The sequence below is a fragment of the Alligator mississippiensis genome, chromosome 1, assembly GCF_030867095.1.
Source record: "Alligator mississippiensis isolate rAllMis1 chromosome 1, rAllMis1, whole genome shotgun sequence".
In the NCBI taxonomy this organism is placed as follows: domain Eukaryota; kingdom Metazoa; phylum Chordata; order Crocodylia; family Alligatoridae; genus Alligator; species Alligator mississippiensis.
The window spans coordinates 202,544,188-202,559,084 of NC_081824.1; the positions used below are offsets into that span (position 1 = coordinate 202,544,188).

A 14,897-nucleotide genomic window follows, 5' to 3' on the forward strand; every position below is an offset into this window, starting at 1 on the left:
AGCAAATGTGAGATGTCTACTCATTTACAAAAATGCCACATAAATGACCACATTACAAACAAAACTTGGAGAGAATGTACCATTAAACCATTCCCCACCCCAGCACATCAGAACAGGATACAACTGCTGTTTACTGCTATGAAATAACAACTTGTGGCACTTTTTATTTTAAATTAATCATTCTTCCAGACTGCTTTAAGTTTTGTTATAACAATTCAATTTACACATAAAGCTCAGCAAGCAGAAAATGTGAAAATATTTTAAGATTATATTTATAAATCTGCAACTCTTGCACTACACTTTCAATTCTCTGTAAATGTACTAGTCCTCTGTTCAGCTTTAGGCATCATTATTTTTAGTTCCATGTATCATGGCTACATTATTTCAAGTTATTTTGATGATGGATTACTGAGATGCCACAATTACCCTAACAACCACCCCAAAAATGCAATAGTTATAGAAGACATATGGTGTGGAGCTCTCAACAGCAGCATATTGCATCTTATTATCCACTCAGCATCATTACTGCAGTACACAAAATTAAATTTTCTTGACAAAATATGCAGTAAGGAACAATTTAACTAGTCAGCCCTTAACATTGCACTCTTCATCAAAACAGCATGTAGCATGTAATGCCCTTAAACTTCCCAGTGCCAGACTCCAGGATCTAGAGGAAGTAACTTTTTTATGGGTGGGCAGATCATTTGAGAAATAATGTTATGCCATGTGAGAATACAATTGCAAAGAAAACAGGTTTTAAGTTTTGGTCAGGATAACTACTATACCCAAGATGTCAAAGGAACTGCTCACAATATAAGCACAACTCCCAATGCCTTGCTTTGCTTCTTCAAGACTCTCTTCCATGAGTTCATCTGTTATATGTGCACCAGTTATAAGGTCTCCAGCCTGTGAGACTTTTGCCCCTGGTAGACTTTAATATAATGGTGTTATATTATGCCTGATCCTCAATATTGCACATCCTACCATGCCAGATGTATATGACAGGACTCAGGATTTGTGGTATGGAGATTACAATTACTGAGATCCCAATCACATGACTGCTAGGACCAAACTGAAACCAGGGCTGCCTCCTATCCAATCCTAGTGGTTGGACAAGGAATGGCTGTGTCCTAGAGCCCAGGGCTGCCCCATGACTGATTCTGATGGTCAGATGAGGAACAACTCTGGGTCCTAGCTTGAGACCAGCGCTACCCTGTGCCCAATCTCAAGGATTGGGTAGGGATGGACATCTTCTGCATAGACTTGCACCATCTGGCCAATTGAAAGCCCTGTGGTCCAGATCCGCACCACACAAGCTTCAAACACTGGGCAGCGACAGTCCAGCTAATCTCCTGTCTGGTACCTGTAAACTCACACAGCAAAGCCTGGTGGGGTACTATAGTATAGGGCTTTAAACTTGGTGGGCAAGCTTCCCCCACAATGGGAAAGTTTAAGGCCTCATGTTGCAACTCTGTGCAGAGATGCACCTCAAGTTTACAGGTGCTGGGCAGTGCAGCTGGATGCCAGCTCCACAATGGGGCTTTACCATGACACACATTATAATTAAAGAATGATACAGACCAACCACAAACTTCTACCATAAATGTGGAACATCTTTGTGGCTGGTTAGCCATATTATCACATGAAAAACTGGGTAGTAAACTGCAATAAAGGTTAGTGTCTGAAAAGGGCCTTTGATACTGCTTCTGAGGTCTTAGAAAGTGCAAGTGCTCACACACACATGCACACACACACACATGCAATCAGGGAAAACGTATCCAAATTTAGGAAACTAACTGAAAGTCCTTCTCTTTTGTACTAACCTAACTATTTTGAGCAGGATGCATGTTTTATACCAAAACACCTAAAAAGGTATAATTGCTTGTATAGGTACAGTTATGCCGATATTAAGATAAATTAATAGGAATAAGTTATTGTAGTATAAATACACTTAAACATTAAGTGCATCCACATTGCAGATTATACTGTTTTAACTGTAGTGGTTTCTGTGCATAGACAAGCCCTTAGGGAACTAGTCTGATAAGCTGTTTGCATTGCACAAGTCCAAAGTCATATAATGACATCAGTGGAAGAGCTGGGACTAGAAACCAGGAATCCAGTCCCTTCACAAAGAAGCATTCATGCCTGTAACAGGGATCTGGAGGCTCCTGTTACTTTGAGAGAGTGCAACAGGCTAAGCTGACTGTGTGGGGCAGCAGCAGAGAAGCACAGGCTGGCTCAAGTACAGGGAGAGGCGCTCCTGGGGAAGATGGCTGCAAAAAAGCAGACCCACGGACACCTAAGCTACCCAAGAGTGAGAATGAGACAGCTAGGGGATAAGTATAGTTTGTGGTGGGTTACTGACCCACAGTGGGGGAGAACTTTATTTGGAAGCAGCTTACTTATTTCTGTTATGCTTACATTTAAGACCAGAGGACCAGGTTGTGGCTACACGGGTGGTATGGAGGCTACAGGGGTGCCTGGGAGGCACCCAACATGAAGTTTTCTTGCCAGGGTCAGGGACCCTAGGAACAAAGCAGCATACAAGTAGCCTTGCCAGGGTTAGGTACTCTCAAGCAAGTAACCTGCCCTGGTGACACCTTCATTTAACAGCTTTCTATGATTCTATGCAGTGGCATAACGTAAAGCCAACTAAAGTGTGATTAAAACTAGTTTCAAGTGTTAATGCGTAGAGAATCCACAGGCTAATAGTTCCAGGAGCCACCTAAAATTAATGTGTAACAATGCCTTAAGTCACACTAAGATTTGTAAAAGGTCCTTTGCTCTTCCACAATACAGAAGCAAATTTCAGCAGTTTCTCTGGCACTGCCGTCTTTATTATTGATTGTAATCTTACCTTTATCGTCACAATTAAGAGTTCTCTTATGGAAAGCTTTAATTTTATGTACACTGTAGAAGTGTTACTGGTTCCCTTCATCTTACTTTTTCCCATTCTGAGAATCTTGCAGAATCAAATACTATTTGACAGTTTTACTTTGTGATCTGCTGAGACAGGCAAAGTAGAATGCTCTATTGGCTGTGTTACTAGATCTCATTTTTATGATTGCTTAATATAGCAGAGCATGTAAAAAAAATCCTACTCTGCATACATGTAACACATGAAGTGATCAAACAATGTTAGCTGACTGGATTGTGACATCCAACCAGTAGCTATATGGGAAAAGAAAGGCCTGGTAATTATAGCTATCTCTTCTCCCTCTTATACTACCACTGGCTATCCCAAAGATTTAAATGAGATTGGCTTAGGATGTTCTAAATAGCTGAGGAAAAGAGGTCCTCCTTCTAAAGTGAAGGGCACCAACAGTTTCCATGGCCTTCAGCACTTTGCCAGGTAGGGTCCAGAACGTGTCACTATCTTTCTGTACACAATGGCACCTAAATACCTGCTTCATAACATATGGCACAACATGCAAGTAAACAGTAATGCAGGAATGCAAAAATACACTGCAATTTACAGAGCACAAGGAGATTGACACAATGATGCTGTTATTTTCAGTGTCATCATGTCTTAAATAATTTAAAATGGATTTCAATGACCTATTTTGTAAAGGGAGCACTTACTATTGAAGCACAGGAAACCCCCCCCCAAAAAAACAAATAACAAAAAACCAACCCAAGACTAGCAAGACACGCTTTAAACATCATTTACTGTTCACCCCTGACATCTGGAATTTTTGCACAATATCTCTTTTTCTCTTCCTTCGTCAGGATTATAGACCTGATTCTCATCTCAGAGTGTTGGAAATCATAAATAACTCCATTGAAGTCAAAGCAGTTATAACACTACAAAAGGGTAAACACCATCAGAAACAAACCCTTTCTCCTTAGGGTTACCATTTCTTTAATAGCTCCCCCACCCTTGATCCTGCCTGCACAAATGAAAATGTGGAAGGACTAAACAAACCTTACTAGTTGCTAGTGCAAGCACCTGGTAATAATGATTTTCATTATTATTCTGACTACACTAGATGATATGTAGGGCTATTTTTGGAAGCATCCAGAAATCTATCTGCATTTTACTTTCATCCCTGTACAGCAGCTTTAATTTTATTTATTGATGGTATTTAGGAAGAGGCTGAATTTCATGGAAAAATATAAATAGCTAGACTACAAAATAATCTTCTCTTACCCATGTCACTGCCCAAAACATACCATCCCGTCTACTGACACCTCAATCAATCAGTCTCACTCCCAAGCCTACAAATACTTTAAGCGTGCAAATAATTTTGTTCATGATAGTAGATTTATAGAATTTATGATCAGGGACCCTGGTTTTCTCTGTTTAAAAATTCTAAATTCTCTGATAAAAAAATTCAAAGTTCTCTGATTAAAAACACAAAATCCATGATTTTTCCGTGATTAAAATAAAACATCACTCCACATATAGGAATCAGTTGAACACAACGTTATATTGATATATTTACAATTTTATAGCAATTTAGAAGCCTGCCAGTGCCTCAATCATTATAGTTAAATGAATTCTAAATACCTATATATTTTGCTATGTGATTTTTGTTTTGTTTTGTTTTGTTTTTATCATGGAAAATCAGCTTCCCATGCCCCCTTTGCTCACCAGGATGTAGGTCTGGCTGCAGCTGTCCCCACCACTGCTTTGTGGCGCTAAGCAGCCCTGATATGCCAGTGCCCTGCCCCTGACTCCCAAGCCACAGGCCTGCCACAGCCCTGCTGGTGCACCTCACTCCTGACCCACAGTACCCCTTCCCTACCAATGCCTCTCACTTCAGACCCACACACCCCCATCCCTGCTGGTGCCCCTCACTCCCAACCTGCAACCCCCTGCCCTCCCCAACAGCTCTGCTGGAGGCGGTCCTCAGCTGCCAGGGCTATAGCAGGAGCACAGGCTCTGCTCATCTGCTCCAGATGAGCAGGAGTCCAGCGTGAAACCCTTTTCCTTCCCTCCTCACTCCCAAAGGTGGTACAGAGCTGAGCAGAGCCTGTGGGGTGCAGGGTGGATGTGAACCCCACTCTGGGTTCAGGGCTCCCTGCCCTACTGCCCTCCAACCAGGGGCTTCCATGGTCTAGCAGACAGGATCCAGGTGGGCTAGGGGACATGACCTATGAGGAAAGACTGAGGGAACTGGGCTGATTTAGTCTAAAGAAGAGAAGACTGAGGAGGGATTTAATAGCAGCCTTCAACTATCTGAAGTGGGGTTCAAAAGACGACGGAGCTAGACTGTTCTCATCGGTGGCAGATGACAGAACAAGGAGCAACGATCTCAAGTTGCAGCAAGGGAAGTTTAGGTTAGATATTAGGAAGAATTTTCTCACTAGGAGGATAGTAAAACACTGAAACAGGTTACCCAGAGAGGTGGTGAACTCTCCATCCTTGGAGGTTTTAAGGCCCAGCTAGACAAACCCTTGGCTGGGATGATGTAGTTGGGGATGGTCCTGCTTTGAGCAGGGGGTTGGATGAGATGACCTCGTGAAGTCCCTTCCAACTCTCATTTTCTGTGATTCACTTGATCTTCTACAGCATATTAGATAACTTTAGGAACTGGAAATAAAAAGATACTTTTGACTATATTTTTAAGCCACGCTGTCACCCAGACAATCTCATGAAACAATGGCTCAGCTGCAGAAAATCATATGCCTTCTTACTCAAAGTGAACTGGGTTCCGTTTTGGCTTTTTGCTACTTTTGCTTTGCTGGTGCAATTGGTAAAAGATCTCTCAGACTTTTCACCACAGTATGTGTAGCTCAAATCTCTCTGCAGTAAGCAGTTTCCCGTTTCTGCTCTTAACATTTTGGGATTGTTCAGGCAGACTACCAGGCAGTTAAAGCACCCATTCTGCTGTGAAGAAATTCTACAAACTCCAGAACACAGAATGTGCCAAAATCAAAGCTACTAGAATTTTTGTCTTTGTGATATACCCTGCTTCCTTTATGAAAAAAAAGGATTCTCTTTTGTGTTGCATACAATTATAATCTTTTCTTTGTTTTTGTTTTGGTTTTTTTTAACATTTCACTGGGAAGGTAGATACCTGAAAGCCTGTCCCCAAACCCTCTTTTCCAGTCTTTCTTCCTTCAAAAACTAACTTCTGCCATAAAACCAAGACCTAATTTTTCCAAGATGAGGGAGAATGTGAGATAGGAAAAGAGGAATTCTTAAGATGTGTCCCATCCCTAATCTACTTGTCTGGGGGCCAGGACATCATCTACTTCTATGTCTGCATGGCACCTGTACGAGCATTGACCCAATGCCCTAGAGAACCTGCACATAGCTCCCACATAGCAGGATCTGCAGGGGACACTGTTCTATCCTGATGGGGAGACCTAGCATAAGTTAACATTTTCATCATCGTTCCTCCAGGCCATAGTGATGTGCTGTATCTTGCATGAAAATTCAGCCTTCAGGAAACTAACTAGCACAGAATGCTACTGTGCCTCTTCTGAGACACATGCTGAGAAATACATCAAGACTGTGCTCTGCTTTCTGCGCTGGCTATTCAAGGACAAAGCCTTGATCCTTATCTTCAGGGTCTTCTTTGGCTGGAACCAAGCATATCACTAAATATCTGCTTAAAACTCCACGAATAAGACCATGGTCAACAACTCTGCTCATCTGTTCCAACAGAGCTCTGTAAAGTAAGAGTAATGTAAGAGCAATGCACTAAACTTTCTTGAGCAAAGTCTGAAACTGTGCAATAAACTTTCCCAGGAAGTAAGGGCCAATGCAACTTCACTACCTTTTTTCTCCAGCATAAAAATATAGCAGCAAATACATTTATTTTCAAAAAAGACCAATCAAAACAAAACATTGCAATACGTATACTTTTCAACTTGGAGAGCAGGAGGAAACAAATGTGATAGACATTAGTCATGTTGCTTAATGCCTACTTAAAGGTGCAGAGATGCAATGGAATGAAATACAATCAAGACCGCTGGGTGCTGTCACAACAGACAATCATAATATTAAGTTACTAAATGCAGAGATCAGACTTTCTTGTTTGCTTGTAAAGCGCCTAACATGCTTGTGGGTTATATATCAACTACATTTGGAAACTGGCAGAGGTTCTGGGGAGGTGTCTGCTTTAACTAATATAACTAAAGTTGTCTGGATTTAAGATTTCTTGAGTGCACTGGATTCTGCACTGATTGATGCTTCCTTTCAGAATATTAAAGGTCCTAGTCTAACCACAAAAGTAGAATAAGCCTCCACCTGCAGTTAACAAAGATACCCAACCCTCCCTAATACAGACTTCTGATTAATTAGTTATCAAGGAAAAGTGACCTTAATTAGAGACAATTTAATTTACTCCTAGTTTAACTTCTGTGGTTGAGCTCGCTTCTCCATAGACCAATTAATTGATTTAAAGCTCTGTCCAAACTCTTAAAGTGTAGATTTACATTTTAAGAAGTCTATAAACAGCACCTTTTGGCACAGTAGGCCTGCTTCCTTTGTTTATTTAGAGTGAGATCCAATAACTTAAGTAACTAAAATAAATATTTACTGTTTTCTATTCCTATCAGCCCTACAGAGATGCAAAACTAAGGCAATGTCTATGCCTTAGTCAAAGATATGTCTGAAGCTCAGTATTTCTAGGTCAGGTATTTGTGGGCGAGGGACCCAGGTGAGAGTATGGGGCCAGGATAGGCTGGCCCAGCACACTGCAGGAACACAGGAGCTGTGCACTGTAAGGCTGAGTCAGGCTGGTCCTGCTTGCTGCCACTACATGAAGCCAGGGACTCACTTCAGGAGCTGTATGGAGCTGGTCCCCCATGCTACCACCACGTGTGGCCAGGGATTGGGGCAGGAAGCTCACAGAACTGCATGTTATGAGGCCAGTGGGGCTGACTCCGCATGCTGCCACTGCGTGTGGCCTGGGACTCCCACAAATAATGCCCTGCACTGTCATTCCACACAAACTCTTGGCATACCAGGTAACTGGAAGAGAGATGAGAAATGGTCAGCCTGTTTTTTGCTCTCACAATTCCAAGCTGCAAAACAATCCATAGCAACCTAGATAAGGCTGCTATGAATATGCAAAGACCTTTAGCCTTTTCTAACAATCTTGAGCCCAGAGAATTTCTTCTCTCCTGGGTCCCTACAACACCCCCCAGTGTCTCGGTGGGCAATTATTTCAGCTGGAGGGCAGCTTAATGAGTTTTGGTGAGCTATTGAGGGCTGCAAGGGTGGCCCCACCCCCTGGTCACCATCTTCAGACCAGAAGTCCTGCCCCAACCCCTGACCTTTGCCACCAGAAGTCCCTCATCTTGCCACAGAAGTACTGCTTTGGGGGGGGGGGGTGCCATCTTGAAACTGGGGAAAAAAAAACCCAAATCATACTAATATATATATATATCTAGATCTATATATATATATATATATATATATATATATATATAAAATCAAGCATCTACTATAACTTATTTTAATTTTATTTCAAAATATATTTTAGTCCCGATTGATGTGTTTCCATAGTGCGGCTAGAGGTGATTGCATAATAGCTCAAAATACATTCTTACTCTTGTATATAGTGTAGGGGAGCAAGGGGGTGTATGTGGGGGGGTGGCTGGGAAGCAGGTGTGTGTATGTGGTGGAGTGTGTGTGTGGGGGGTGTAGGTATGGTGTGTGGGGTGTGTGAGGAAGGGTGAAGGGGTGGGTGTAGAAGGGTGTGGGATATGTGGGCCTGGTGGGGAGGTGTAGGAGTGTGGGGGGGCATGGGTATGACAGGGAATGGAGGGGTGTAAGTCCTCAGAATCCCTGGAGTGTGCAAGTCTCTGGAGCAGCATGTGGTGGCAGTGAGCAGGGCCAGCCCCTCCTGACCCCACAGTACACAGCTCCCCATGCTCCCACCTTAGTCTTAGGCCACACGCAGTGGCAGTATGCAGAGTCAGCCCCACTGGCCTCGTAACATACAGTTCCGTGAGCTTCTGCCCCAATCCCTGGCTACATGTGGTGGCAGCATGGGGGACCAGCATCATCCAGCCCCACAGCATACAGCTCCCGCCCGAGTCCCTGACTTCATTTAGTGGCAGCAAGCAGGACCAGCCTGACCCAACCTTACAGTGCACAGCTCCTGTGTTCCTGCAGTGTGCTGGGTCAGCCTAGCCTGGCCCCATAGCACACAGCTCTCACCTGGGTCCCTCGCCACATGTAGTGCAACATGTGGGGCCACCCCCACCCAGCCCCATAGTGTGTAGCTCCCATACTCCTGTAGTGTGGGGGGGGGGGCAGCCCAGCCCCATAGCACTTGGCTCCCTGCACTCATGATCCCTTTTCCTGAAGCAGAAGTCTCTTGCCCCCAACCCAGTAGGGCCCTTCCCTGGATTCCCACTCTCCAGGCAGGGACGCTAGGAACAGCCACAGGGTGACCAGGCAAAAGCCTCCGCCAGACAGAGGTTTCTCACCTCTAGCACCCCCTATGTAGGGGCTGTGGGGGCAGGTCAGGCCAGGCTGGGGTGGGGGAGTTGGTTGCTTGGCAACCAGACCTGCACCTCCTACATGGAGGTGCCAGCTTCCAGAGGGGCAGCAAGGGCCAGGGCTTACAGACAACATATGGAGAGGCCCTGCAGGCTGGATAGAATTGCCTGGCGGGCCAGATCCAGCCCATGGGCTGTAGTTTGCCCACACCTGCCCTAGTGAGAGAGTTACTATTATTTACAATTCTAGACAAGTTGGTGGATTAATTACATATTTGCTTAAACTATGGAAATTGATGAGGACTATACAAAGTCCTGCAGAGGAGAACTGGGAAAAAGGGTAAGGGAGAAAAGCAGCATGTTTGGACTAATTTCAAGCTGAAGTTCATTGGACTGGAAGGAACCTACACAGACATATATTAAGGCTAAATGGGGGATGTTTTATTTTAGTTTTATCTAGCCAAACTGAAGAATAAAATATTTTCTAAACATATTTTTTCCCTAAGGTGCAGAGGAGGGGATACATTTGAACTGTTTTCTTCTAGAGAGAAAGTAGTCTTCTTCAGAACATTTGGTCTGTAATTAGTTACACTGGTAGCGATTAAGTTTCATTAGTTCTACCTGTCACTAATGCTCTCTGCCTGTGACACAGGCTGACACAATTGAGAGCCCACTCCATCATCTTTGTATTTGAGAAAAAGAGCACAAGAAGGAAAAAAGAAAAACTCAGGATCCATTCAACAATGCCCCTTGAAAGTAGCAAAACTTTAGGTATGTAATTTTTACTGGCAAAGCACCCAAGCATGAAAAAAAATCAACTGCATCTGGCTTATTCTAATCTGCTTAAACCTAGACTGGGATAGACATGTGCAGCAGTTCACTGCTCCTGAGAGGTGTACATGCATTCCCCACTTCCAGGAGCCACGGGGGCAAACCTGAACAAGTAACTTGAGGTAAGGGGAGAGGCAGACAGCATCCGGAGGGCTAGCAAGTCTTGGGGCAGGGGAGGGGGTCTTGACAGGATTGCGGGGAGCTGGTAGGTCCACAAGGGAGGATGGGGGGATAAAATACATTGTTTATTTGAGTATTAGATGAGTTTTTACCTCCTTAACCCGCACAGAGAAAAATGCTCCTCATTTTACATTTGCATATGACAAAACCTCATAAAGTACATTGTCTATCATTAAACTGCTATCAAAAGCAGCACATGTTCAGTCATGGAAACCAACAATGAAGCTGATTAAATGCAGCCAACATTAAGCATGACTATAAACACATACTGATGGAAACCTACCACAAGATTAGATTAGTACAGCTCACCTGAATAAGGCATACAGTGGTGCCCACTGTGCTCAATGCCTCTCAGTATCAACATTTTGTCCAAGTCATGGTGAGCCACTACCCTGAATACATTTAGACTTCCACTTCACCCCCAACACTGAGCTGTGCCTTTCTTTCCATTTTCCATTGATTCCTGTTTATTCACCTGCCTCAAATGTCTGGCAAACGTAATTAACTGGAGCTCCAAACAGTTCATTCAGAATCCCTCTTTCACCCACTGTCTCAGCCTGTTGCATATGATTAGTGTGGCCCTGCCCTCCATGAGGTGGAGCAGGACCAGGATGCCTGAGCCTCATCTGCATATAATTTTTGGAGGATTTCAGGACTCGTGACAAGAGCAGCCAGTTGCTGTCATGAGTGGGGGACTATTAAGCACATGGATCCTTTGTGTGGGGAGTATCTGGAGTACAAACACATACTGAACAGTGCTGAGCTATGGGATCACCATGGCTTGAACCACCACAAGATGTAGGAGGTGGTAAGGGCAAGGGAGGTGGCCATGTCACCTGTGGACCTACTACTTGGTAATGGCTGCCAGGCTGTGTGGGAGTGAAACTTCCAGAAGGACCTGAAGAAGGTGCACAGAGACTTGAACTGACAGGTAGCCCACCAAACACTCCCCATGTGGGCATGGAAAAACAGTGTGGGGCATAGAGGCCCATCCAACTGCCCTAAGCAATCCTGCTAGTGAGAGGCAGAAATAATCAACCACCTCTTCTGGGACTGCCCATACACCAGACAGATGTGGAAAAGAATACATGTACTCCTCCTGGTTGTGACAGGTTGCATAACCCTGACCAGAGAGGCAGTTCTGTGCAAGCATCTGACTAAGCAGCAAGGAGCCCTGATGGCCCACTTCGACCAATTCATCTCCTGCCTCAGGAATGCCCTGTGGAAGACCAGGAGCTTGCTCATAAGAGACACACAAACACACAAATAGTTGAGGACTGTATTAAAAATGGGACCAAGTGAGATGTACTGGTACTACAGGAAGATGGTAGAAGACAATGGAAAAGAGATGGAGGACATAATATGGAAGAGAGCAGACTTTTCAGAGGTGTGCACTCTGAAGAGAGCAATGAGGATGACAACAATGATGGCGATGACAAATACAGTGACAAGTGAAAGGCCTGGGCAAACAGGTGGGGGAATTGGGAAGGGCACGGAGGAGAGAGAGGGAACTGATATAATCCTTTGAGTAACTATGACAGTTTCAAGGTGACAGTGATGGGTACGCAGATGCATGGGCACACAGAAATGTGGTGTGGTCTTTATAATGGGACTAAGAACGATGCAACTGTAAAAGTGTGTTTTGCACTGTCAAGTGAACCACAGCAGTCATAAGACATGTTGTTAGAGGTACAGTTATATATAGCCTGCATCCTAAGCTGGAAGCAATGTAGCTGAAACCCCATGGGTAAGCTACCTCGCACTACCACTCAGCAGTAATGCTAGCCAACCACATGCACAGTGCAAGAGGTGGCTACATTACTTCTGGTATAGGAGGCAGGTTGCTTGGAACAATGTAGCAAACTTGAGGTGGCTGCTGCCAGGGACAGTAAATTTAACATCATATAGACATATCCTTAGAAGCCTAAATTCCATGTAAGCTGCACTTCAGGCTCCTGAGTACTTTTTTGGACCCTGCCCTTAGCATTTTAAATCTCTCCATCGTGGTTTTTTGCCTGACAACACAATGAAAGCAGACTCAGAATACCAAATCATTAACTGCTAAAGTCAGGATGTTTTTATGTTCCAAATCTTAATAAAGAAGGACAATAATAATACGTTGCATGAATATAATACTTTCCGCACTGTGTAGTCCCAATGAGCTTGCTAAATTTTAGTGTTTATGAAAATACAAGTTATAGTTTGATTCTTCTATCACACTCTTCTCCCATACACACTCTCTCTATGGCAATAGATATGGCAACATGAGGAAATAGAAATACCACAACAAGTAACAACTCTTTTTTGTTTCCTTAAGCAATCCTTCAGAAATATTAGTGTTGGCAATTATTTGCTTTGATTCATATAGCACAAGAACAAACAAAAAAGTGCAAGATAACAGACACAAATGGGAAGAGGGAATGGAAAGATTCATATTAGGTGATTATTCACCCTTCCAAAATCATTTCATATTACATAGACTTGAAAGGAACAATTCAACAAGGATAATGTTTGCTGTGAGAGTCTGTTTTATGCTGTCTTGCAACCATCAGAATAGCTTCAACGAATAGTTCTAACTAACCCAGTGAACCAAATCATAAAGCTTCAGACAGTCATGAAAAACTATTGATTTTTTTTTTTTACCTTTCTTAAGCTGTAAATTTCTATTGATACGTGACAAAAATGTACAAGACGGCATTCACTAGCACAGCCATGATGGGAAAAACCAAGCCCAAATCTCTCTAGTTACGATGATCACAAGTTTAACATGGTCAATTTCATATCAGTTAAAATATAACACATGAGTTTCTTAATGCAATGATCAAAACTGAGGGTTTAGAATTTTGATGGAAACAAATTATAGGAAGGAAAAAAGATATATCTGACCTTTTTATATATATTACCAGGGAAGTGGATTTTTATTGGCAGAAAATATATATATATATATATATATATTTTTAAAGAAAGATCCCATCCCAAGATCATAAACATTGATAGGAAGGCAGTTTTAGATATGTTCTCCTCTCCACCAATCTGCCACCTACCACATACTGCTTTAGAGATGTGACCCCTACTGATCAGGAATTGTAACACATAATATGTATATTTCCATCCCCCTCAAACAGCTTTCAGCTTCAAAAATGAAAAGCAGGGAAAGAGAGCATTCATGAATGAATGTCTGTTCCAACTTTATTACTGAGACTGTGATAAACTCAGTTCTGTATCTCATGGTGTTTTTAAGAGACCCTTCGAAAGAAGGGCTACTATTATTGGTTGCTAGAACTGATCAGCTATGAACACAACCGTAAGACCCCTGGCACATCTTGTTTCTAGCACAGGGTTAATCATGTCAGAAATACAGCAACTGGCCACACATTCATGGAATTTCTAGTGTCATAAAATCACAAACCAGCCATAAAGATACTACTGGAAAAATGTGTAATATATTTTTGGCTGGTCTGTATAGCACCATACCTTGAATATGTGGTATGTCATGCCAGGGCCACCCCAGGGTTTGAGCCCCAGAGTGGTCCTAGCCAACTAACACCAGATTGGGATGACACCAGGCACAAACCCCCTCCCAATTAGCCCTGGCCCCAGACTAATCCCTGCCAGCCAACTGCAGACTAGGACTGTCCTGGGACTCAAGCCAGGGACAAAAGGGGGGCTCCAATGACCCCATGGGTCCCCAGAGCCAGGCAACAATAAACTGATTGTCAAGCACCCAACTTGATGGTGCAGGGGGAGCCCAGGATCATGATCCCCAGCTCCCACAGCACTGGCAATATGGCGTGATTGGGATCTGATTCCCAATCCCACCATCATACTTCCTGCCATGCATGTGTGGCATGGCAGGAGACACAACTGTTGGGGCTGGGGATCCCATCATGTCTTTAAGTGACTGTCTGTCAGGGCCCTTAGAATTCTGTTGCCCTACCTGGCAGGACTGTATCTCATCTTTTTCTGTGTGCTACAATAATGATTAAGTCACATCTGCTGTACTGACAGACTGATACGGTTGTTTCTCATTGAGTATTAAGGTGTTTCTCACCTCAGTACACAGTGAGAAACAACTACAGTATCTTAGTCCCTCAGTTCTACTTCACTGGAGGGTAATGAAAATTCAAAGTCATCCTCCCCTTCCACCCTCACCCCAAACCACTGCTACAAGTGGAATTGTTTTAATGCTTCAGAAACCCACCCTTTGAAGTTGGCATATAACTGCAGCAAGGTCAACAGTGCCTGATAAGGGATGCCACATGGGTTTGTACAACCAGAGAAGTTTGGAGCAGCCTCAGTGCAAACTGTTTCAGAGTCACTGCAGTCCATGACCTTCCCAGAGAAGAATTATGGAGGCTATGATTAAAGGTTGATCATGCTTAGCTCTGATTTGAAAGGGTGATGAGAGGATGTACTTCCCTATCTCACGAATAACACCTTTTCTTTTCTCCTCTCCCTAACAATGAAAAAGAATCCTCTTA

The 14,897-nt window shown here is 43.4% G+C and overlaps 1 protein-coding gene and 1 long non-coding RNA gene across 24 annotated transcripts in view; one reads left to right on the plus strand and one right to left on the minus strand.

The window, feature by feature from the left end:
• The window catches only part of NRXN1 (neurexin 1), a 1,201,358-nt gene that overhangs the window by 202,153 nt on the left and 984,308 nt on the right, over positions 1–14,897 (minus strand). The gene's annotated exons all lie outside the window — the stretch shown is intronic.
• The window catches only part of LOC132245902 (uncharacterized), a 37,894-nt gene that overhangs the window by 9,862 nt on the left and 13,135 nt on the right, over positions 1–14,897 (plus strand). For 2 of the 3 annotated variants that reach the window (XR_009457602.1, XR_009457600.1), the window contains exon 2: positions 10,259–10,358. This is a non-coding gene — a long non-coding RNA (uncharacterized LOC132245902). Of the gene's footprint in view, positions 1–10,057; positions 10,177–10,258; positions 10,359–14,897 lie in introns of all 3 variants that reach the window. The other variant, XR_009457601.1, reaches the window with a different exon arrangement.